The sequence below is a fragment of the Rhinolophus ferrumequinum genome, chromosome 2 (genome assembly GCF_004115265.2).
Source record: "Rhinolophus ferrumequinum isolate MPI-CBG mRhiFer1 chromosome 2, mRhiFer1_v1.p, whole genome shotgun sequence".
Lineage (NCBI taxonomy): Eukaryota > Metazoa > Chordata > Mammalia > Chiroptera > Rhinolophidae > Rhinolophus > Rhinolophus ferrumequinum.
Window position 1 is genome coordinate 10,685,222 of NC_046285.1, and position 26,582 is coordinate 10,711,803.

At 39.7% G+C, this 26,582-nt stretch overlaps 1 pseudogene; it reads right to left on the bottom strand.

Annotated features, from left to right (window-relative positions):
- Positions 1–562: 562 nt before the first annotated feature.
- LOC117037889 (40S ribosomal protein SA-like) lies at positions 563–25,390 on the bottom strand (annotated as a pseudogene).
- Positions 25,391–26,582: the final 1,192 nt, after the last annotated feature.

The window sequence follows — 26,582 nt, forward strand, 5'->3', positions numbered from 1 at the left end:
CTCCGTGCGGCCGCCTCAGCGCGGCTGCTCCGCCGCGGCCCCGGCCATGGGCGGTCGGCGGACGCTGGGGCGCGGGAGGGCGCGAGCGAGGCGGGCCGCGTCACGCGCGCGCGCGTTCCTTCGCGGGCGCTCACGGGCCACTGCGGGGAAGGCACAGGGAACGGAGGGAGCGGCCGGCCAGAATGGCGCTATCCTCCTCCCTCCCCTCCCCCAGCCGCCGTCACCGCCCCCGCCCGGCGGCTCCTCCCCCGCCGAGCCCCGCCCGCCGGCCGCCCTAACCCTACATTGTGACCCGCGGGGCGGCGGGGCGGGGCGGAGCGCCCCGGGGTCCCGCCCCCCAGTCCCGGCCCCGCCCCGCCTGGCGCGGGCCCGGCGCCCCCGGGTGGGGCGAGGGCGCGCCTGGCGAGCTGGGCCTTGGAGCCGCCCCTGCGGCAGGTTACGCGACGTCAGAACTTGGCTCCGCTAAACTCCACGCCGAGAGCGGAGGGCTGCGTTCCTGCTTGCGCCCTGGACTTGTCCGGTCGCCGGCTTTCCCAACTCCGCCAAGACAAAACATTTCTGTCTAGGCCCCGTAACGTCCCCAAACCGCTTGGGTCCCGAACCCCGGCTCCTTTCTACGTCTGCGGTCCTCTGCCCTCTCATTTCTAGGAATTTCACAAGCAATAAACTTGCCCTAAGGGAAAAGAGTGATTTAAGCGTAGGGCTGTCAGAAGTCCTTAGGCTGGAATGCACTTTTCTCCTTAAGTAATCAGTACATAAATGATTATTGGCATTCTCGGTCTACTTCATTCATTCGTACATGTGCCAGTCACTGCCAGGATCTGGAGAAATAAGGTTTACTTCTCCAAGATTTGATGTAAATGAATTACGGTCTATACAACAGACATTACAGAAGTATCACTGCCTACATGGTGCATAATTTTAGTATTCCAGTTGCCAAACTATCAATTAACCACCCAGCATGGAATACTTGACTATATATGGAATTATAAGGGAAACCGAACATTGAGACAGCAATCTCTACCCTCAAAAATATCTTGACGTTCAGGAGTTAACCTGGGGATTGGAGGTGAGGGTGCTGCGGTAGGAGGGGCGGAATGATCAGTGCATATTGTCCCAAACACAATACACACATGCAAATCCGGTTTTTAATCTGTTGACAAGAAAAACAAACTTGGTAAATGATCATTGAAATATTATCTAGTTTTATTTAATAATCCTGAATCAAGTACTTCTTAAGTCTTTGTAACAAATCTGTTCACTTTACAACTGACTTTGTACCTTAGATGTCTTTAACCACCTTTTGAGATCTTTCCCTCGAGTCTTCACATATTTTGCTCATTTGATTTTGACAAATTACAAACTTTATTTTATTGATATCCTGTGTGTTTGCCAGAAGAATTTGAAAAGTAGTGAGATGGTTGGAAACCCAGGATTTTAGGAATAATGCAACAGTCCTGATAGAATGCAGAAATTTTTTATCAGAACACTGAGACCCTAAGAGGTGACTTGTCAAAGAAGGCATACTAGAACCCATTTTCCTCATTTATAGACCAAAGTTCTTTCCGACATATCTTCATGTTTCTCTGTATTATAGATTTTGTTTTAAATCTATCTGGTTCATGACATTTGAATTTAAGAAAGTTAAATTTAACATAAAATCTAGTACTGTGGTTTAAAAAGATATTGCCCGATACTAAAGATTAGTCTCAAGAATTTGGCAATAAATCTTTCTTTGAATTAAATGTTTTAATTCCACACACAAAAAATTATCATACCCATTTTTATACCCAAATAAAAGCTCTTTAGAGGGTAGTCATACTTGCGAACTTTGAGCATTGATTCCCAGCTTGCTTCTGATGGTTTCCTATTTAATATTTTTTAAACTTAATTGTTATTTTGTAGAACTTTAATAAGAAATTTTCAAGTTTCCTTATATGCGTTCTTTTTTAAAAAAGAGTACAATTGGAATGAGTAAAAGATGGAAATTTGAGAATTTGAGATAAATTCTCACATAAGACCCTTTGCCAGATATCCCAATTTATTTACAAAATTTGCTCAGTGTCAGTTGTGCTGTTCAGAAGTCAGCCTTAGTATATATAGTTGTTAGAGTAAGATAGCCTCAGGATACTATTTAATCATTCCTAAATTGTTCCATTACTCTGATATTTGACATTCAGGTAAACACATAAAGTGATAGAGTTCTTATAAAATGTGAAATTTAGTTTTTAACAAGTCTATTTTTCTATTTTGGATCAAAATGATGTTTCCAACAATATTCACTATTGTGACTTGTATGTGAACCAAGGAAATTGGTTTTCTTCTATCTTGATTATTCATTTCTCTTTATTTAGAAAGGGTTTGAAAATCCATTTCTGGACACCAAAAATTTCATATGTTACTAAAACACATTTGTAAGACAAGAATAAGAGAGAATCATTTAATTAGTAGTGTAGATTTGAACAATTTCCATGATAAAAGAGTGGTTCTTAAATCTATTTCAAGGAGGTTAAGAATTATTTTCCTTCTTTAAGTAAGTATGTTGACATCCTGGGATAACTCCCCCCCACCACCACCAATTAGGAAACCATAAGCATTATTATTATTAAACCTCGTTATTCAAAGAGGAGCTTTCTATGATGTCACAATGGTACCATTCAGTGATAGGGCATTCATAGATTCAAAACTGTAAAAGTGCTATCTGCCTGATACAGTCACAATAAAATGCTTATTGAATGAAGTGGGCAGCCATGAAGGAGAGAAACCAAGTTTATTGATGCTTTTGCAGTGCATGTCTAATTTGAACTTCTCATTCCAATTGCACAGCTTTGTGGTTCTGGAAGCCATGTTGTTTTACATTACAAAGCATATCATTTTAGTATCTCCAGCAGCCAATGGTGCCTTACCCATTGAGAATCTTTAAATATTACCTTTTAATTTGCTAGGGAAGTCATCACAAAATATCACAGACTGGATGGCTTACACAACAGAAATTTATTTTCTCATAGTTCTGGAGCTAGAAGTCAAAGATAAACGTGCCAGCATGATTGGTTCCTCTGGCAGCCTCTCTCCTCAGCTTGCAGATGACAGTCTCTGGCTGCCTCTTCATACATGGTTGACCCTCTGTGCGCATACTCCCCTGGTGTCTCTTCCTGTTTTTGTAAGGACACCAGTCATATTGGCTTACGGCCCCACTCTAACAGCCTCATGTTAACTCAGCCAACTTATTAAAGACCTTACCTCCAAATACAGTTATATACTGAGGTACTAGGGGTTGGGACTTCAAAACATGAATTTTGGGGGAGCACAATTCAGCTCGAAACAGTCATATTTAATCTACTTTACTTAATCCTACACTTCATGCCTATGTGCCACTAAATATCCTTTTTCCTGCTCCATCCTATCACCTCATATATTGCTACGAGCTGTATTAACACTTTAAAGGATAGATAGACCTCTTCATTTTCTGCCAATACTGACATTTCCAATTAGAATAATTTTGGGGGAAAGAGTTCTGAAATAGAAATCTAGTTTAATGTGAACTATTTTTTTTTGATTTGCAAGTTCTGCTTTAAAAGCAAGGTCCTACTTGGATAACAGCTACGCTTTATCAACTGAGAGCCAGCACAAAAGTGGTGATTTCTTGTGTGAATCACTTGCTCCCTTACCTTGAACGTGCCCAAAGGCATTCTCGGGCAATGAAAATGGTTAGTCCCCAGGCCCTTTCTCATTCTTACCTTTCTTCCTCTTCTACAGTAGTAGGCATACACTTCCCTGAAATTATCCTATGACATATATGGACAGAGAAAATTATATAAGTTAATGTCACTTCCCAAGACCTCTGTCTTCCATATTCAGGGCCCATGATGGCTACACATATACAAATCCCAAAGAACAACCCAGGGACTGCTCGCTCTATGATCTTAAGCAACTTAAGCCTTTTGGATAATCCTTGCCTGTTTGCTATCAGGTAAATTCCATGCATTTCTATTGTTTTTCTCTGAATCACAGAAAAAACTATCCCTGCATAGTCCATGCTCTCAGGTCAGCTGGTTTGAGAATGGATTTGGCCAATGAGAGACGTAGATATTGTATTGGGGGAAGGAGGGAGAGGGCGTGAGAGAAAAAAAAAAGCCAGGCTATTTCTCTTTCTCCTTCTTCTCCGTTTGGGTGGCATCTCCTTGGGCCATATGTCTTTGGGGGTTCTAGCTCTCACCAGACTGGCCTACCCTGGTTCAAGGTCCTGGTGGAAATTTTGCTTGCTTCCATCATCCCTCCAATTTAAGAGTCAAAATGAGTTCTTGCTGTTGCTAAACTTGGTTTAACTCACTGTCCTTGTTTGTCTTCTCAGGTCTTCCGTTACCTGTATAACCCATTCTTCGAATTAAGTAGGCCTTGATTTAAATATTTAGAGAGTATTTTGTTGTTCTGACATGAATTTAAGTTATACATGTTCTCTGGGTCAGTTCTGCCATCTATAAAATGAGAATAATAATATAGGGTTATTCTGATGATTAAATGATTAAGTAAATGTAAACTACTTAGACCACTATAAGGCAAAAAGTAAGTACATAATAAATGTGAGCAAGTTCTTGCTATTATTATTATTAGGGCTTCACTGAGACCTATAAATTGAGAAGTTAAAACCAGTAGATGAGCACCAAGAAGAATTAGTCAGCTGGGATTGAATATTCTGAGTCTAGGACAAGAAGCAGAGTTAAGTAGGTCAGTTTACAAAATCTGACAGGCTAAGAAGGGACTGTTCCACTGACATTTCTGTAATAGTTTCATATATCAAATTATGTACAAAAGAACTTACTTTGTTATTCCTAAGCAGCTATTTATTGCTAGCTTCAAACCCTTGGTGATTATTTGTGTTCTCTCTTGGATGGTAGAAAAGACACAAAGGTCAGATGTAAATGTCTTTAATTTTCAAAAATACGTACTAGAGATACAGCAAATCAGAAATTTACTTTTGGACAAACAATGCTATTAGGAAATAGAAACAAAACAAAAGGAAGGGAAAAAAACAAATATTAGGCAGAAATGCTACTCGTATTTAGATTCTGCACAATGACGTTTATATTAAATAGATGCTCAATAAGTATCATTGAAATAAATTTATAAACAAAAATAAAAACAAATTTTAAAAATCTTTCCTACTTTCTAGGCTTTTTAGAAAATGTTTTTAGTATATTTAGTATGTTCAATATCATCTTATAAAACGAGATATAGCTCAGTGTATTAATTTGGTCTGGTTTTCATCAGGAACAACACAACTTTTTTTTAATGTGAATGTTAGTTAAATGGTTCTGTTCAAATCTACCATAGCTTTCAGTTTGGTCTGTCATATTATAAACACAATAATTATTTGGGAATACTGACGGGGAACAAATTCTGTATAAGTGACAGTAGGATAGCATATTTTAAAGTTAGATCCTATTGGTTACAATTTCAGAACCTTCCCTCTAAGACTGGCCTTACTGTCTGGTGAGTTGTGATTCGAGGTCTTCCATTTTGAAGGGAGTACATAAAATAGTCTATGATACATTATTAGAGCCAGCTACTATTTTTTGTACACTTACTATGTGCCAGAACCTGAACTAAAGAACTTTATTATGCTTAAAGCAATTTAACCTTTACAACAGCCCCATGAAGTTGGAATTATTATACTTTTTTCACAGAGGAAGAAACTGTGGCTTATTGTTTAAGTAAATTGCCCAAAGACAAACAACCAAAACATACTAAACTGGCTTGAATCCAGGTAGGAGGTCTGCCTGACTTCAAAGCTTCTGCATTGAAATTCCCTACACTATAGACCAACCATTTCTAAGTGTGGTTGATGGATTCCTGGAAATCCTCGAAAACCTTCTGATGGGGTCAGCAAGATGCTCTCTTTGCCAACTACATATATATGTGTATATCTGTGTGAGACCAGATTTTCCACATATACTTCAAGCCAAACAATACGTGTATGATAACAGATTAAATATAGAAGCAGATTAGAGAATTCTGTTGTCTTCTGTTAAACCAGACATCAGAGATCTGCAAAAACGTAAAACAATGTCAATCTTTTTGCTAATATTTTTTTGATTTGGAAAATATGGTTATTTTTCATAAAAGTAATGTTTGCATTAAAATAATGGGTTTCTTGTTTTCAAATGAAATAATAAATATTTTTTGAAATTTCTCAGTTTGAACTTCTAATAAAATAAAGATTGATATAGATATAATCTTCAGACGTAAAGTCTCATTATGGTCCTCAATAATTTTTAAGAGTGTAAAGCAGTTCTAGAACCAAAGATGTTGAGACCCGTGGCTGTAGACTTTCATTGTCACTAGGCATTTTGTAAAAACTAGAAATAAAACTGACCCGATAGGTCTTTATGTCTCTCAAGTATCAAGTATCACTAGTGAGACCCTCAAGAAATTGAGGTAGAAATAAATTGAATCAAAATTTCTTTCTTATCCAAGTAGATTCAAAAGCTAGTTTAGCTATAGGTTTAGAAATTAGCATATAGAAAAGTAGAGCTCTAGAAATGTGTGAATGAAAAAATAAGCCACTGGAGGTGATTCCACCTTTTCTGTCGTTGAAATGATCAATGATGAACTATTTGAAAGTGCTCTGAAAATGGTAAAGCACAATTCAAATCTACGTTATTCTAAGTTACAATATTTTGGTAGTAATGAAATTATAGAATCTAGGAACTGGCTTTTAGCGATAACCACAGGTATCTTTAAAATTATATAAGTATAGTCTTATTATGCTAACTAATTATTATAAATGTGTCATAACTGACATAACATAATAAATATAATAACTTTATATTTAAGTTCTTTACCATATAAAAAAATCACTTGCCTCATTTGGCTCTCGCTAACTGTGCTGGACAAAGATGAGGTGGGACAAACTCTATATTCATTCTAAAATGCAGGCACCTAGTCTCAGAGTGGCCAAGTGACTTTCCACGGTGTATAGCAAGTATATGGTCATGTTACGGCTTGTACCTACCATAATACCTCAGCAAATATTTATTGAATAAAAAAGTAAATAAATCAGGTCTTCTGACTCCTGGTCTGGTGTCTCAGCTCTGGCATATGCTGACTTAAGAGGGTAATGTATTTTTCAACACTGCCTCATTTACCAATGTTATTTAAAATGAATTTAAAAAGGCACACTGTGGCATTCAGTTAGCACTCACTTATGTGGATCTCTGTCGGAGAGCAATAACAGATGAAGATGATATGCATTCTTATACCGAGAGCTTATACTCAATCCTCAAATTAATTTTTTTCAAAGAGTGATATAATGCAAACTCTTTTTCATGTGGCATGTTAGGATTCACTTCCAAGAAACAGATGCCTGGACTTGTGTGTGTACACTCACTCACGCGCGTGCACACACACACACACACACACACAAATTTCATTGGAGTTCCAAAAGTATGATAATTTGGCCAAATAAATAGGAATATAGTATATATCTGCTCTATGATATGTCCACTTAAGTCAAACCAATGATCCCACCCTATGGGCTCTTTCAAATTTCAGTACCATGGACAAAGACTGAAGGAAAACAAAGGATTTCTATCCCCCCAAATCATACAGCCTGGTGGGGAATCAGATACTGAAACAATGTCATAGTGTACAAGGTAATGAGGAAATGAGAAATAGGGAATACCTAACTCTGTCTAAAAAAAGGCAGTCTTGGCTCTGACACGGTTTACAATCGGAGAATCAGAAATACAGACAACAGAATATGAGATGTTAGTAAGCAAATTTATTTACAAATTACTGGAAGTCAGAGGAAGAAAAAATTGACTCAGTCTCAGAAAACAAAGCAAAGTTTCACAGAGAAAGTGACTTTTGCTATAGGACTTGGCAGAAAGAATGAAGTAGAATTAATTGACAGCATAGGCCTCAAGTCCCAGCCTACTCAATGAAGATACTAAAAACTTGACTTTTCCTTTACCTTTGCTTCCCAGAAACTTGAAGTAAATGGTCCTGAATCTATTGCATTTGTTTGAACCAATTACCTGCATGTGATGAGCAGGAAGTCCTGTAGCCAGAATCTCTACAAGAGTTAGGCTGATAAGTAGGAGACATTGGCCACGGGGGGGGGGGGGGGGGGGGGGTGGGAGGGGGAGGGTGGAATTCACCCCTGAGAATGGCAATCACACTTCTTGAACATTGCAGTATCCTCATTTCACTTCAATGGAATTATTCACAACTGTGCATATGAATGGCAACTTCTGGGAAGATCAGAAGTCTCCTGAACTATTTTGTGTTATCTCCTTCTTTATGTAACTATTGCCTAAAGTGGCTGTACACTTGGCCATTAAATAATCTTACTTTGATGTCCTAGATTTCTCTGTGCATATCTCCAGTCTTTCTTGAAACCCACATATCTGTTGCACTTTTTATTTCAACAATACCATCTACCTAAGCCTGTTTCTAGAAAACACTAACATTTTGTACCAGATGTATCAGGGGTTGTGATTTGGGGCAGAGGCAGACCACTACTAGAACCCCATGTTTGGGGTATTGGCTGCCGTGTCTTGGTAAGATGTAGAGCCACACCTACTGCCACAAAACCCAAAAATGCTGGGAGATACTTGCTCCCTCCAATCTGTAGAATGAACTCTGCCAATCAGAGGCCCCCTCAGACCCCCTGATGCAAAAAATTTAGAATTCTAAATTTAGTGATGCCAAAAATTTAGAATTCTTTCTGGTGGCAGTTGTGGTGGGGAGGGAAGGGGTGTGGTGGTGGCTCGGGCTTCATGAGTAGTGTCCAGTGTCAAGCCAAGGATGTAATGACAACACTCCACACTGGCTGCTTGAAAGTCATCTCTTTAGCTGGAGTTCTAACTCCCCGCTACACACTTTCCTGGTTCCTACCTATTTCCAAGCAGAATTCTCTATCCATTTTATCCTCTCAGCTGCCAGATAGGTTTCCAACAAATTTCTTTCTTAAAGGCAGTATTGATTTTTTTTTTTTCCACTTATAACAATGAAACTTGACTGGCCGAGTTTTTCCTAAGTGACAGAATGTATAATGTATAATTGTGTCTTGTAGTACTTCTAATTGGACAATGTCTATAGAAAATGCATTTTAAGACTGTCCTAACAACTGTTAAGTGACAGGTGATGGAATCTCAAAGGAATGATGATGTCTTTCTGATTGAATATAAAGAAAGATACATTAATTTGCATAGCTCACATGGATTCCCAAACCCAACGGAATAAACTTACACTAGACTTTGCAATGCTAATGCGTGCTAATTATAACCAAAAGATGGCTGGTTAATGAATACGACTTATTTTCCAGTTGGGAACAGTCAGAAAAAGGAGAAAAAAAAGTAAGAGATGGAAAGAGCAGTTTGTTAGCAGAAGGATTGAACATAAAAATGACTCAGGGTGCTACAAGAAGGAATTCACCATTAATTTATTCATTCAAAGAACATTCAAGGAATATTTATGTGTTAATGAAGGGAGACACAAAGAGAAGCAAAGGGGAGTCCAGTTCTCAACAAGTGAATGAGAATATAGACGTGTAAAAACTTAATATAATGGTACAAAGCTACCAGAATTACCTATAATATTCCATAGGCTTGTGTATTCATTTTCTATGGTTCATACTATGAATCAATTACCACAAACACAATGACTTAAAATAACTTGCTTTTATTATTGCTGTTTTCCATAAGTGAGGAGTCCAGGCCCAGCTTATCTGGGCCCTCTGTTCAAAGTCTCATACAGCTGCACTCAAGGAGTCATCGGGGCTGGATCTCACCTACACTCGGGGTCCTCTTCCAAGCTTACGAGGCTGTTGGCGGAATATATTTCCTGGCAGCTGCGGAAGTCATAGCAGTTTTCTTCTTAAAGGCTTAGTCTCTCTTGACTAAGAGAGTCTCGAAACCTCTTTAACAGAGCTCGTGTGATTAGTTCAGACCCACCCAGGATAATCTCCCTTTTGATTAACTTCAAAGTCAACTGATCAGAGACCTTAATTGTATCTGCAAAATCCCTTCACCTTTTCCATATGGTAACATAATCTCAGGAGTGATATCCCAAAACATTAGCCATATTCTATTGGTTAGAAGCAAGCTCCAGGTCCCAGCCACACTGAAGGGGAGGGGATTAGACAAGGTTCTGGGTCACGGCGGGGAACATCTCTGCCTACCACAGCTTGGCACTATCTTCAGTCCTAAATGTATGAAGCAGAAGGAAAGTTAAGCAAGTGACAAGCCAGAGAGAGAAGTCACTCAAACTACCAGCCTAGCCCTTCCCCTGGAGTAAGGCCTTTCGCTTGCGGGAATCAGGTCTTAAACCCATTGCCCAAGGAAAGGTCAGAGTCATTTTCAGTTTCACTCAACAAAGCTTTGTGCTGTCCATTTCAGTTCAGGGCATCCCAGGAGAACATAAAAAGTTCCTGCATTTAGTGGATTTATAGCTAAAGAGAGAGCTAGACAGGACATACCTTCTATCCCACTTGCATTGGCAAGCACTCAGATTAGCAGTGATTCAACAACACTTTGTCTCTTTTAAAGCTAATGTATTTGCCCTCTTTTCCCAAGCCCCCATAATTCTCCATATCCATGTACATGTTCCTTTCAAGGGATAGGTTCTTTTCATAATTTAGAGAAAAGATTGAGCCCAACCTCGATTTAATTAATATATATGAGATGAAGAATGGAGTCACCTTTTAACTTCCTTTGAAGTCCCCATTCCCATTGTAGTGGATAGGACCAGAGAATATCTGGCTAATACCAGAAAGATATGGAAAGGTTCTGGTCCCCTTAATGAAAGCTAGACCTACAAGACTTACCTTTCATTGTCTGATTCATGTACCTTTTGCTGTGATTTTTAAAACTGTTCATTCAGAACAGTCTAGGAAAGGCCCAGTTGACCGCTTCCATTTTGCTCGCATGTGGGAGAATGAGGGTGGCCACTGCCCCATCCTCATCTTGAAAGGGACCATCTGCTACTTGCTCTCAGGTAGGTGGAGTATGCAGCTCTGGAGAGGCTGGGCCTTTGAAGCTTCTTTCTGGGCATGCTGGGTCTTCCTGCATTAGAACTACCTTCAAAGGGGTTGATCAATAGAACAAGAAGAAAAAAATTCAGGGTGCATTACCATATTGCATCTTGTGATATTTTGGAGAATACTCTCAAAGTACTGATCAGAGCTGTGAGGTAGCCCAGAGGCTGGAAAGGGACTAACTTGCAACATGGTGTCCAAAAGAAGAAAATGGTGGAATGCCCGATCTTCATGGATGCCCTCCATAACCTGACCAAGTGCGTCTCCTAGGGACTTAAGAACAGAAGAGAAAGCAAAGAACCATGCTACTGCCCGTTACCTATCGCCCTAGAGATTGGGAACCTCTGTGTAGTATAATGTGACTTTTATATCCCGTAACCACACACACACAAGGCCTACAGTCTTAGCTATGGACTCTACTGTTTGCCCTTGCTGGCATAGGGTTCAATTAATTCATTATATGGCCTTCAAAAAGATAAAAGTGGGAATATCATATTGTTGGCACTGACTGACATTTGGCCAAGAAAAAAAATTTAATGACCTCATAATCCTGTTGTGTTGAAATTTATTTCCAAAACCCTTCTTCATTATAACATAAGGTAACAGGAGAATGGCATTTATATTTTTGCACAACCCTTGTGGATAGGAAGCATAAGATTCCCCCACTCCCAACTCATGTGCTTCTCTAGTTGGGGGAATAAAAGTTATTCCTATAAGAGAATATAAGAGAAGAGAAGGCAGCAAGTCCTATAAGAGAAGGCAGCAAGTCCCAAATGGGAGTTATAGCTTATACAAATTCAGATACCTCAACCAGACTTCAGAGATTCTGATTCAGCAGGACTGGGTCCCCAGCATCTGTGCAGATTTTTAAAATAGATAATACATGCATATAAAGCCAAATTTTAAATTTCAAAAGGATATTCACATGAAAATATTTATTTCATCTAATCCTCTTGTTTTCCTCTATGGGGACAATTATTCTTACAGTTTTTTTTCTATCCTTGTGCATATATGAGCATATAGAAACCAGAGAAAAAAGATAGCATCACATATACTCTATTCTTTACCTTCTTTTTTTGATTTAATAATACATATTGGAGATCATTTCATGTCCTTAAAAGCACATACCCTCAAAGCATTTCAGTAGATTGATACACTGGTAAAAATCTTTAATGTGCGTTAGACTCTTGCAATATTCTCTGGGAGCAGTTCTGTGCTAGAACCATACCAATTTCAAAAGATGACATCGAATCCACATTCTCTTTATCCTTACCTAACAATCAAAATTTACCTACCAATCTAAGTTTGCAATGTTTTTGTGATTAAAATATAGAGTTCTTATGGGATTGGCTGGTACACTGGGACCTTTGCCCTAATGGATCTAGGCAATAACTATTTCATATAATCCTAACCTTTTTATTACTTTTACTTTTGATATTTGTCATGAAGATAGCTAACAGGATTGGAAAGTATTTTTTTTGCAAATATTTATGCTCTAAGACTCTAAACTGTATGTTTAAGGGCAAGACATTAATTTATTATCCAAGACAGGTGCAAAATAAATAAATAAAACCAAGCTTAAATACCAATGGCTAAGAATTTGGATTTCAAAAGAATTTTACTTTCTTCTTGAAATTTTTATTTTGTTCAAAAGCATATAGCTAAATGAAAGTTTAAAAGGAGTCATTTTAACCTTCAACTTTAATCTAGTTTGATTGCTTGTTCAACTTGAACCAAAATTAATCTGGAAATTACACTGAACAGACTAAAATGATAACACACACACACACACACGCACACACGCACATGTATACATATCAAGAAACTTCAAATATGAGAATCCCCAATTTACAGTTAGTAAGATGGGAACGGTAAAATAGTTTCCATCTTACTTTAGTTAGAATTTACCCAGCACAAGTACTTTGCTGTTTAAATATTTATTAATGTGTTTAAATATTAAACAGAAAACCTCTGTGATACTAGACATGCACTAGAACAAATTAGAATTGGTTTCTGCGTTTCAATATTGATATTCTCTTTGGGAACAACTGAGAAAAAGAAAACTTAATGACAGAAAGTTTCACTCAGGGGCATCCTCAAAGCCAAAAATTATATATATGCACCATATATTTATAACTAAAAATCTAGGGAATTTTACATATTCTTATTTCTTAACTTAAATAAATAAAAACAGTATACTTTCTCCATCTTGGACTAAGTGGTTGTGGAATGCAAGTAAAATGTACATAGTTGGAAACTGTTCTCTTTCCTTTTTTTGAGGTAAAACTTTTTTTTTGATTTTTGCTTTTTGATATTTTGGTTTTGCTGAACATAAAGTTGGTATTTGAAAAGAGTATATTCTGCCTATTTTTGTGACACAAACAGCACTTAACTGGGTTTACAAAAGTAAGTAGTTGCCTTTCATATTTTTGATAAAATAACATACTAATAGTTGTTCATTTTTCCACATTTTAATTTGATTTTTTACTAATTCCATTCTTATGATGATAAACAGATTTTTTTCTCTTGTCTTCATATCTAGGTGACTATCCAAGCCTGTGCCCCAAATTTAACCACAAATGTGAGTCATAGAATGAATATGAATAAATCACAGGGTTAGAAATAGATTTTTCCAACTTCAGTACAATTACAAAAGAACTCTTAAGAGTCTCAAAGTTTTAATTCAAATCCATACTAATTCCAGTATATAAGTGATCGGGTCTGCATTAATTTATTGCTCTAACTCAGACTGTTTTCACTTTTAAAAGATAGTGCTCATTTTTTCACTATATTCTTGTGTTGTCAGGCATTCCTTTTTTTTTTTTTTTTTTTTTTTTTTTTTAGTTTCAGGTGTACAAAGCAACATAATAGTTAGACATTTAAACCTCTCTTAAAATGATAACCCACCCCGCAAGCTACTACCCCTCTGACATCATATATATCTGCTACAATACCATCGACTATCTTCCCTATATATAATCCTATGATTATATATACCTATATATTTAGTTATAGTTGAAATTCAATATTGTTCTACTTCAGCCTTTCAGGTGTACAGCGCATTGGTCAGGCATCTACACAGTCTATGACATGGTTCCCCTGATAAGTTCAGTGCCCATCTCGCACCTTACGTGATCTTTACAACACTGTTGATTATATTCCCCATATTGTATTAACTATCAATTTGTATTTCTTTATACCTTCATCTTTTTCACCCTTCCCCCAACGCCATTCCTATCTATCACACTGATGATCTAGTAGCTATTGGTGAGCATAGCTACTAGTAGCTATGCTAGCATACCTAGTTATAACAATATTATTGACTATATTCCTTATGCTATACCCTACATCCCCATGACTGCTGTGTAACAACCAACTTGTACTTCTTAATCCCTTCCCCTTTCACCCATTCTTAATCCCCCTCCCATCTTAAAGAAGTCCCTTTAAGATTCCTTGTAATACTGGTTTGGTGGTGATGAACTCCTTCAGCTTTTTCTTGTCTAGAAACTCCTTATCTGTCCTTCAATTCTAAATGATAGCTTTGCTGGGTAGAGCAATCTTGGTTGTATGTCATTGCTTTTCATCACTTGGAATATTTCCTGTCACTCCCTTCTTGCCTGCAAAGTTTCTGTTGAGAAATCAGTTGCTAGTCTTATGGGGGCTCCATTGTAGGTAACTAACTGCTTTTCTCTTGCTGCTTTTAAAATTCTCTTTGTCTTTAACCTGTGGCATTTTAATTATGATGTGTCTTGATGAGCCTCTTTGGGTTTACCTTGTTTGGGACTCTGTGCTTCCTCTGGGCTTGTGTGTCTATTTCCTTCACCAGGTTAGGGAAGTTTTCTGTCATTATTTCTTCAAATAGGTTTTTAATTCCTTGTGCTCTCTCTTCTTCTGATGATGTGAATGTTGGTATACTTGATATTGTCCGAGAGGCCACTTAAACTCTTCAATTTTTTTGGATTCTTTTTCTTTTTGCTGTTCTGGTTGGGTGTTTTCTGCTACCTTATCTTCTACTTCGCTGGTTTGATCATCTGCTTCATCTAATCTACTGTTGATTCCCTGTAATATATTCTTCATTTCTTTTATTGTATCCTTTATTTCTGACTGGTTCTTTTTCATGGTTTCCATCTCCATTTTTATGCTTCCTATCTCTCTGTTGAAGTTCTCCCTGAGATCATTCAGCATTCTTAAAACCAGTGTTTAGAACTCTGCATATGATAGATTGTTTATCTCCATTTTGCTTTGTTCTGTTCTTTTGTTTGGGACATGTTTCTTTGTTTCCCAATTTTGGCTGCCTCCTTGTGTTTGTTTCTATGTATTAGGTTGTACTGCTATGTCTTCTGGTCTTAGTGGGGTGGACTTATGTAGTAAGCATGCTGTGGGGTTCAGCAGCGCAGTCTTTCTGGTCACTTGAGACACGTGCTCCAGGTGTGTCCCTTGTGTGGGTTGTGTGTGCCCTCATGTTGTAGTTGAGCCTCGGTTGATAATTGCACATTAGTGGGAGAGACTGACCCTTGGGCTCACTGGTTGTGAGGACTGGCCTTGACTACAGTGGAGGAGTTGTTGTGTAGGGGCTGACCCTATGGACCAGGATCTGCCTCAGCAGGACTCTGGTGCCTGCCAATCTGCCCCGTGGGTGTGTTATACTTGGAGGTGGCTGGTTAATGCTCCAGACCATTTTGAAGCTGGACGCTGGGGCACCAGCCCCAGGACCACCTTGGAGGGGATCCACTGTAGGTCTATTTTAGCCACAGCCCATGCCTCACCCAGGGCCAGAAAGAAATCAGCAGATGGCTGCTGCCTGCTATGTTTGGAAGTGCCTTGAGAGGCCAAGCCGTGAACCAAGGCTGGCTGTCACTAGTGCCAGCTGTGGGCTGCTCAGCCAGAGGTACAGGACACACTCAAGTCAGATGCTGCTTATCTGGGTCCACGAACCTTTGAGAGAGCCTAGGAAAGTCTACAGCTTGAGCCAAGGTGGGTGGTCTGCATGAAAAAGCCACTGGAAGCGGCCTGGGTGTGTCTGAAAGTTGGGTGGGGCAGGGTCTCAAATTGCCAGGGTGTGGTGAATGAACAGCAGAGACTGAGATATTGTGGCTGCCTACATCCACAAGCAGGGAAGGGGGAGGGCTCAATAAAGAAACAATAGTCTCTGCCAGCTCCCCTGTCTATGAGAAAACCATCTCTCCAGTCCCCATCAGAAGCCAGAGAACCCAGTTCCCCACCAGTTGTCCCTGCTGCCTTTCTAGCTGCTGCCCCAGTGATGGAGCTCAGAGCAAGTGATTCCACTAGTGGATAAATCTGCATGCAGTCCCTTTAAGAGGAGTGCCTGGGAGTGCAATCGCTCTCAGTCTCATTCAGTCACAATATCAGCTGTTTTTCACAACCAAAAATTATGGGGACTTCTCTCCCTACCACTGGAACCCTGGGCTTGGGTAGGGCTGGGACTTCTAGCACCTCTAGGGGTTGGGGGGACCTCCCACAGCCAAAATATCCCTCCCGATCTTAGTGGTCACACACGCCTGTGGGACCGGCCAGTGCCGTGTCTCTGCCCTTCCTACCAGTCTGGAGGTGGTTCCTTCTGCGCATCCGTGGTTCAAAGGCTTCAGTTCAGCTTGATTTTAGGCAATTCTCAATAATGGTTGTTTTGTAGATTAGTTGTAATTTTGATGTGGTTGTGAGAGAAGGTAAACACAGCATTTACCTACTGCGCCATCTTGGTTCAACCCAGGCATTTCATTTTATCAACATGGTGTCAAACACAAATGTATGTCCTATTTTTTAGAATGTGAATTAATTTATGTTGCTTATCAATTTTTCCAGGTATCTTACCAATATTTTTAAAATTTACATTGATTTTTGTAACTTGGGAGAAATATTACCCTTTTGTTTGATACTGCATTACTGTATTAGAAATGATCAAAGTGGGTTGATAAGTTGATTTTCTAAATAAGCAGACACAATAGCTGGGGATGTATGGAATTATTCTTAATTGAGAACAATTGTGTTTGTCAACAGAATAGAGACTTTTAGGAAATTTTTTTAAAAGGCAAAACACTATTGATACTAGTTCTGACTAAACTATTAATATTGTATGCTGACTGAGGTACCTTAAAAATAGAATACAGGAGTGGAAAAAAAAAGACAAATTAACTCTTCTCAAGCAGAATTCTACCTTAATGTGCACTATACCCTTACAATATTTTTTTCATCAAAGTCAATTGTCATTTAAATTGAGAAATAACCACTCAAATGAATATACTTTCATTGACTCAAAGGATATTCACATTAGTCTGGCACTGGCTGAGTTTCAAGAGTAAATAAGGGAAACAGTTTTTGCTGTCAAAAACTTATTGTCTACTATTGAATAGGTAAATACAAGAGATGCAGGTGCAAGGATATGGGTACGTTCAGGGTAACAAAGACAGATGTGATTACTTCTAATAGGGAGGGTCAATGTAATGGATTGAATGTTTGTGTCCCCCCAACAAAATTTACATGTTGAAATCCTAATCTCACATGTGAAGGTATTAGGAAGCGGGGTCCTTGGGGAAGGAATTATGTCAAGAGTGCAGAGCTCTCATGAATGAACTAATCCTCAGGAATGGATTAGTACCCCTATATAGGGACACCAGAGAGGTCTCTAGTCCTCTTTCCACCATAGGATACAAAGGGAAGTCAACAGTCTGCAACCCAGAAGGGGGCTCTCATCAGACTATGACCTCACTGTCATCCTAATCTTGAACTTCCAGCCTCCAGAATTGTGAACAAATACATTTCTGCAGTTTGTGCCACTCAGCCTATGCTGCTTTATTACAGCTGCCAGAACTGACTACGATAGCCAGTAAAGTCTTCATAGCAACAGTAATGCCAGTTGTGTCTCAAGGTGAATAGACAGAACAGCATAAGCTAAGGCAGCAGCTGAAGCACCATGTGCTGTCTGGGAACTTCAATAGTGCTGGTTGGCAGCACGAGGGTGTGGTGGGAGCAAGAAGAGCACAATAGGAATTCAGGCAGGGAAGACTGGCAAAGGCCAGATAATGTAGAGCCTGTATGTACCATGCAGAGAAGCCTGAGCTTGTAAAACTGTATGTTGTCTATCACTTGTCTTCAATATTTTTAAAACCATTTCTAGAATTGTAGCTCCTTTTCCTAAGAAACACCATGTGGAAACTCAATATATGGAGGTCAGACAATTAAGGTTGCGAACTCATCCTAGAAAAAGTGCCACATACTTCATTACTGAATATCACTATGGTCACCTTTGAAGTACTCCCCTTGGGAAGCTATGCACTGATGCCAGTGCCCAGTCCACCCTTCAAAACAATTGTGAAACTCTTTTTCTGGAATGACCACCAGAGCTGTTGTCCTATTACCCTTGATGTCCTGAATATCATCAAAATGTCTTCCTTTCAATATTTCCTTAACTTCAGGTAACAAAAGAAGCCATTGGGGACCAGATCAGGTGAGTAGGGAGGGTGTTCCAATACAGTTATTTGTTTACTGGCTAAAAACTCTCAGTAAAGAGTTTTTAGCCAGTAAACAAACTAGTTTGAGCTGTGCCGTGTGAGCTGGTGCATTGTCGTGATGCAAGAGCCGTGAATTGTTGGCCAAAAGTTCAGGTCATCTAACTTTCTCACACAGCCTTTTCAGCACTTCCAAATAGTAAACTTGGTTAACTGTTTGTCCAGTTGGTACAAATTCATAATGAATAATTCCTCTGATATCAAAAAAGTTAGCAACATCATTGTAACAAGTTCATGAACTTAATTGACAGCCCTTCATGTATATATATATATATATATATATATATATACTAGGGGTACCAAAATAATGTATACACATTTTAAGAATGGAAAAAGCTGTATTAATATATACTGATAACAAAAGATGAATGCAAGTCCCATTTGACTTTTGCAATTACAAGAGGTGCTCTGAGTGGATATTACCATCAGTGTCCAGACATTTCTGATTACCACGAACTACTGCTTGAGTAGCGTTGACCAAAGTGTCCACTTGTATACATTTTTTTGGCACCCCTGGTATATATATATATATGGGCCCTCATTGATTGAAGTGAGTGTGAAATGCCCAGAGTCACTACAGTGATATGAAGACCTGTTTCAAATGCTCATCACAAAAATACATACATTCAAAGAGCAGGCACCTTGTGTTTTGAATGTTGAGGATGGCATGTGTACTCAGCCCTTTGCCAACAGGATAAAAGCTTTTATTCTTAGTTGCATTAAAAATATGAAGAAGTAATGCAATAATGGAGAATGTAGCAATATGAAGGAAAAGTTTATTATTATTTTTTTAACAGTAGATATCCCTACCCCCACTTAGGAAGAGACCTGCTTTTGTTTTTAGCAAGGTCCTAAGATTGAGGTTGGATACCATGTATAGTAAATCCAGCTAAGAAATGCATTACTTTTTTTTTTTTTTTAAAGATTTTATTGGGGTAGGGGAACAGTATGTACTTCCAGGACTTCTTCCAAGTCAAATTGTTGTCCTTTCAATCTTAGTTGGAGGGCACAGCTCAGCTCTAGGTCCGGTTGTCATTGTTAGTTGCAGGGGGCGCAGCCCACCATCCCTTGCGGGAGTCGAACTGGCAACCTTGTGATTGAGAGCCCACTCTCCAACCAACTGAGCCATCTGGGAGCTCAGTGGCAGCTCAGCTCAAGGTGCCATGTTCAATCTTAGTTGCAGGGGGCGCAGCCCACCCTCCCTTGCAGGAGTTGAGGAGTTGAACCAGCAACCTTGTGGTTGAGAGCCCGTGCTCCAACCAGCTGAGCCATCTGGCCACCCAGGAGCTGAGCTGCAGCTCATTGACTTCATTCTAGTTGCGGAGGGCGCAGCTCGCTGGCCCATGTGGGAACTGAACCGGCAGCCCCATTGCCCAGAGCTCACGCTCTAACCAACTGAGCCACCCGTCCGCCTGTACTACTCTTTTTTGAGCTTTCTATGTTTTGCTTAAATTATTTGAAGTTGGGAATATAGTTGATGCTGATGACAATACAGTGGTTTGTTAGATGCTGAGTGAAAGAAGAGGGAGAAAAGAAAGAAGAGAGGAAGAAAACAATTTAGATTGGGAAGAAAGACATGAAGAATCCTTATGTCTAGTGAGGATTTTGCTTAGGTTTCTGCCACTTGGTACGTGAAGGGACACATTCTCCCTCTGTCTGCAAAACCTTCATTAAACCATCCCTTTCTCATTACTGCTAGGCAGAGTTTTGAGGCTTTGTGAGGGACCCAAAAAGTGCTGGAGATAACTTCCAGGGGTGTGTGGAGCCAGGTGGAGGCTGGCCCCCAAAGCCTCCATGAGTGAATTTCATACAGGTGAATGATTACAGTATCCTAAAACCTACCCCCTCCTCCCATGTTAACTCAGAAGATATGTCACCTTAACTCACTGTTAAAATTGTGATGTGTGATTGTGATGTTAAGGTTGCAATGGCATCTGATCCCCCACTTTCCCTGCTACTTTCAACCTTCCCAGCCACTCATACTAAGTTAATAACAAGTGTTTGGACAACCATGAAGTGACCAGGGGTCATTTTGAACATCAGTCCTTAGTTCCTCCTCTGCAGCTATAAAATGTACCTACACCAAGAACTAGTTAGAATAATAACTATCATGGATACAGGTTCGTATTTCCCCTGAATAGAAAAGTCCCAGCTTCTTGATTTCCTGTCGTAACTCTGCTGAGAGTATCAGATGTCAGGTTCAAGTCAAATGATGAAGCAGCCATAAAAAGCCATGCTCAGGGAGGCTTAGCTCACCTTCATGACATACATATGGGGTTCATCTCGCTATCATCCCCTTGGGGAAAAGTAAAGGAGTGAGGTTTTGGAGATTGTTATTTTGTTTTTGACAGGCCCCTAAAAAGAACGGCTCACTTATATGTCTGAAAAAGAAAGAGCAGTTCAACTACTGATATATGCGTACTCTTATGGGGCAACACAATGGTTAGGAGCCCAGACCCAAAAGCAACACTTTTCAAACATGAATGGATGTATACATTACCTGGGAATCTTGTAAAAAATCAAAGTGTGATTACATAGGTCTAGGATGTGGGGGAGGGTCTGCATTTTTAATAATATCATCAGTGATACAATTCTGCTGGTCCATGTAATCCACATTGAGTAGCAAAATTCTAGAGTCAACTCATATTGGTTCAAGTCTTGGTTCTTGACTCCACCAAGCTGAGTGACCTTGGGTAATATAACATCTATATGCTTCAGTTTCCTCATCTGTAAAATGGGAATCATAATATTACCTACTTCTTTTAGTGGTTGTGAAAGTGAGAAGAGTTTATGTATAATAGTATACTCAGAAGAATATCTGGCATGTGGTAGGTACTCAATAATTATTTGGTGAATGAACTACTTAGCAGCAGGACAGGAGGGGGGCAAGGCTCTAAGCTTTTGAATCCAACTCTTTTACATCTCCCCAAAGGAGTTACCTGCCCTTTCAGCTTATAATTTGGTACCATTGGTTGCCTTTGAGTTAACTCTGTAGAATCCTATGTAGGGCTCAAAAGAACAAAATAGAAAGCCTCTGAAGAAGATAATGAGAAGTCCTTTTTATATTTTCACCTAAGGGTGGCAATGATCAGTTTTATATTTAAGAAAATCACCCTGAGAGCAGATGGGAGACAGATAGTAGGAGTAGGAGTCAGACAAAACTAGAGCTGGGAAGATAAACTCCCAGTCAATTATAATAGGCCAGGGAACAGACAAGAAGAACTTGAGATTAGGACGGTGGAGAGAGTTGGGGAGGGCAGTCGATACAAGCACCAGTCCGGAGGTTGATTTGGCAGGACATGACATTTACTAGTGGGCACAGCTGACCCTCAGGGAAAAGGGTGGGAAAGGCTCCCAGCTTTCTAGCTTGGGTAGGAAAATAGATTTGGGGGACTATTTTCAAAGATAGAAAGTAAAGGGAGAGGGAATAAGTAATAATAAAATGTATGAATCAAGTAGAAGGGGAATAGATAGTAATAAGATTAATTTTGGACAAGTTGAAAGTGACTGTGGAGCTAGACAACCACAGGCAATTAAAGATTCAGGTCTGGAGCGGAGAAGACATAGCTGTTGACCACACAGATGTGCAAGTCCTCAGGATTTGTGTATTAAGGCCCCGGAAGTGAACGAGTCTCTCCAGGAAAGCATGAGGTGCAAAAAGAGGGGGACACAAAATGGAGGCCATGAGGGAGACTGAGAAGGAACAATGGGAGAGGTGGAAACAAAGTCCAAAGAGAGGTACGGCAGAAGGCCAGTGGGAAGAACCCTACAGCAGTGAGGGAATGGCCAACGGGCCAAATTCCACAAAACATCTACCCTCCTGGAAACCAATTCTTCCTATGGGATTCATTGAATCTGCCAGAGTCCAAAGCCGAGAATCTTTGTTTGACTCATCCTTCTTCCTTCCTCTCTACATTTAAGGCACTAAGATCTTCTTTCTATTCTTTGATATCCATCCCTTTCTCTCTAAGCCCAGTTTCATACACAAGTCTAAATACACCTAGCTGACGCAGACACTTCCTACATGTTACAGCTGTGCCCAACTTCCTGAAACACCTTTTTCATTGCATTTATTTTCTTCCATATTTTACAATATATTTTTTAACTTGGAAAATGTTTTTTTTTGTTTAGGAACATGAGTGTCTATGTATCTAAGTATTAAGAAATGCATGAGAATAATGAACATCAAATTTAAGGTGATAATTATCTCTGCAGAGGGTAGGACAAGGATGGGAAAAGGAGGGCAGGAACTTCAACTGCATTAATAATATTTGATTCTGAAGCTAGGTAACAGGATCATGGATTTAGGTTTCTGGATATTTACATAATAAAAACTATTTAAGAAATACATTATAATGACAGCACCCTGAAATTTAAGTTTTTAAGGTCTTAATTTGGGACTCTGCTCCCTGTCTCATTTTATTTCCTACAGTCCCTTACACAATTTTCTTCAGGGTTCATATCCTCTGTACATTGTTCCAAAAGGTCATTGGCAAGTGCATTTCTTTGCCTTCTTCAGTCACAGTGTCCCCCTGCCAGGAATGCATCTCCACTCATCTAGGTATTTCTCTCTAAAATCTTTGTTGCTAATTTCTCCATTGGAAATGAACTCTTTCTCCTCTGAAATCTCATGAGCGTATGTGTGTATGTGAGCATGTGTGTGTGTGATTCTTATCTATCACTTTGAAATCTATTTGTGTGATATTTGTTTTACTACATCGTTCAGTAATTCTAATCTTGATTGTGATTGCACATTAAAATTATCTGGGGAATTCTTAAAAAGTATTGGTGCCTGGGCCCCAACTCAAACTATCCCTACTTCAGACAGGTTGGACTAATAGAATTTTTTAAAAGCTTCCAAGGTGATTCTAATACCAAAGTTATACCCTGATCATGCTGTGAAGACAGGGGCAACCTTTTCTTAGCCACCTCTGCACCAGCACAAAATTTCACATATATAATATGTGAAATATGTGAATTTACACTCAAATACCAATTTCAGTCAATAAAAGTAGGAAAAATTAATAATCTTAAGAAATTGCAGCACTATTCTTCTTCTGACATTACACTATATAAAAAAAGTCCACTTAACGGTAACTTGACCTTTAGTAGTTCAGTGTTACGAATATTTGGAAGCAAGTTACCTAAATGTGCAAACATGAACAGCTGGACTGAAATCAAACACTGACTGAAGTGATGGTAAATACTGGAGACCAAGGAGCCAAGGCCATAAAAAAGAGTGTTTAGTTCCACCATTTCACAACTAATCGTTAATCCCAGAGGGGATCAGAGTAGCAGGAGATAAGTGTAAAGGTTATAGCCTGCAGAATATAGGCTATTTACTTTTAAAATGATAATGCAAAGATGTTATAAAAAATTGATCAGAATGCTATGCAAATAGCATAGGGGAAAATGCAGAATCCTGTTCTAATTCTAATTAAGTCATAACTAGACAACGTGTGTTACAAATGGTATTTACGTGTCTAAAGTTGTTTAATCTATGTTACTTGTGCTAAAGTTATATGTTTCTATTGAGAACAAGAGTTAGATAACTATTTATATCATTGGCATCCCATCAGAAAAGACAATGAATTTTTAATCCAATTTTTCAGAAGGAAAATTATTCGTTTATACTAGGCAATTTTTAATGTCTCTTTCAATGCTTAGACTTTTTAACTAAATTATTTCTACTGATATATCTTCAAGTTCACTGATTCTTTCCTCAGCCATGTCATATCTGATGATGAGCCCATCTTAGAAGTCTTTCTTCCTTTCTGTTACAGTGTTCTTAATTTCTTGCATAGCCTTTTTATTTTCCATCTCTGCTTATATTACTACTCTGTTCTTGCATGTTTCCATGTTTCCACTTTTTCCATTATAGCCTTTACCATATTAATTAGTTATTTTATTTTATTAAAAATTTATTTAGAAACTGTTTGTTTTCCATCAACCTTCTTTCCATTTTCTGTGTAAGAGTCTGTGGACCACTCAGTCGTTGTTCCTACCCACTTAGTGGCCTGAGCAGTGGGAGATGCAGACCAGTCTTCAGTGGTAGGCTGGGCACTTCAGCCTTCAGAAGGGAACTGCTAAAAGGCACAGAGGGCACCTGCACACCTTCAGACCAGTCTGTGACATTGGGTTGAGTAGCAACAAATTCAGGAGCTGGAGCAGTCCATTCACCCTGAAATTCCTCCTTGGTCACAGCCTTTCAGCAGCATCCAGCTCTTTCTTCTCAATCTCTTCAAATTCTGTGTACAAGTAGATAACGGGCATGACCTGCCATGGCTGCCCATGGGTGATGTTCCCGGGCATGCACAGAATTAATTACCCAGGTCACCATCCATCACGTCAGACCTGCTGAGCGAGCTCCCTTATTGTTGCATGGGATGGCAGTGTCCACACAGTGCAGAGGAGAGTCTGTGTTACACAGCGCAATGGTAGGCAGCCTAACATAAGAGTCTCTGTGAGAGGCTGGTGGTCAGCCTGGGATCAATAATCACCAGAAGTCTTGGCTCTTGGAAGGCTGCCTGGATCTGGTTCCAGGTTCCAGGAGTGAAGTGACCACCAACAGGAGTGTCTCCAGTGGCAGCAACAAACATCAGCATGGCTCACTGGCCAATATTTTTGGATGATATGACAGTGACATTAGCCAGGATTTCAGTGGCAACAAACTGCCCGAGGAAGCTTCTCCCAGGTCCTCTCCCAGATTTATGATGTAAAGGACATTACTTTTCCTTTTGTAGATATGCGGTTACATTTGGAAGTCAAAGTTGATGCCACCCAAATGGGTTCCTGCTATAAGGAATTTGATAACATCCTCCTCCTTCATTTGCGGGACACCAAGGAATCTGGATGTTGTGAAATTTTCACTTTAAGTTACAATGAGAACCTAGAACAATGCTGTATGGACCCCTCTCTGGGTGGTGTGGAAAACCTAATCATAGTTATTTTAAATTCCGTGTCTGATAATTCCTGAATCTGTGTCATATCTGAGTCTAGTTCTAATTCTTGCTTTATCACTTCAGACAGTGAGTGTTTTTTCTTGCATTTGCAGACCTTGTAATTTCTTAGCTGAAAGATGAATATGATATGTCTGAATAATTAGAACTGAGGTACATAGGCCTCTAATGTGAGGATTTATGTTAATTTTTCCTATGGTTGTAGGTGTAAGAAACTTCAAATCCCCCTGGTGTCCTTGTTCAGTTTCCCCCCTTGACATTGGGCTTCTATAAGTATGCCTCCTTAGAGAGAGTCTGCTCCGTGCAGGGCTTACAGCTGTAACCACTGTTAGACTGGAGCCCTGTTGGTGTGGCCGAGTGGTGGGGGTAAGGGGGAACATTCGATAATCTCTCAATGAGATGTCAGTGTTTAGTGGGCCATTGTCCTTGGACTGTGACCTTCACAAGTGTTTCTCCAGTGGTATAGCTCCCCCCACCCACTGCCCTGTACTCTCTTGCCCAGCTTCAGCCTTCTGAATCAATTTCCTTGAAGCCCTGTTCCCTTTCAACTATGTTTTGTTTTGGTTTTTTTCCCTCTTCAGGTGAAATGGGAAAGCTGGAGTGGGAGGAATTCCCTTCCATCAGCTGGGCTAAGGATCGAACAAAGTCCTTTCCCCACGAGAGTAGTCCTCCATTATGGTGAAAACTGTTGGTTTATGTCACAATAATTACTCTTTTCCTCCCTGTGCCAGAGCCACAGGGATCTTTCGTGGATCTTCAGAGTGAGGACCTAGTGGAGGGACTAGAATCAAAGCCCACGAAAATGTGGGTACCCTCCTAAAATCACAACCCCAGGAGTGTCTCACTCTTACCTTAGTCCACGCTCAGCTTCCAGCCTTTTACCAAAATTACTGTTTCCGTGTTCCTACCAGTTTATGGCTCCAGAAACTTTCATTCCAGGTCAGCAAGTCTCACCTGTGTGTCTCTCTGGATGAACCTGTCTCTTCAAGTTTCTGGTTTGCAATGAGCCCTGTGAACGTCAGTTCCCTGAGGAGTTGAAAATAAGCATAACTTTTCAGTTTG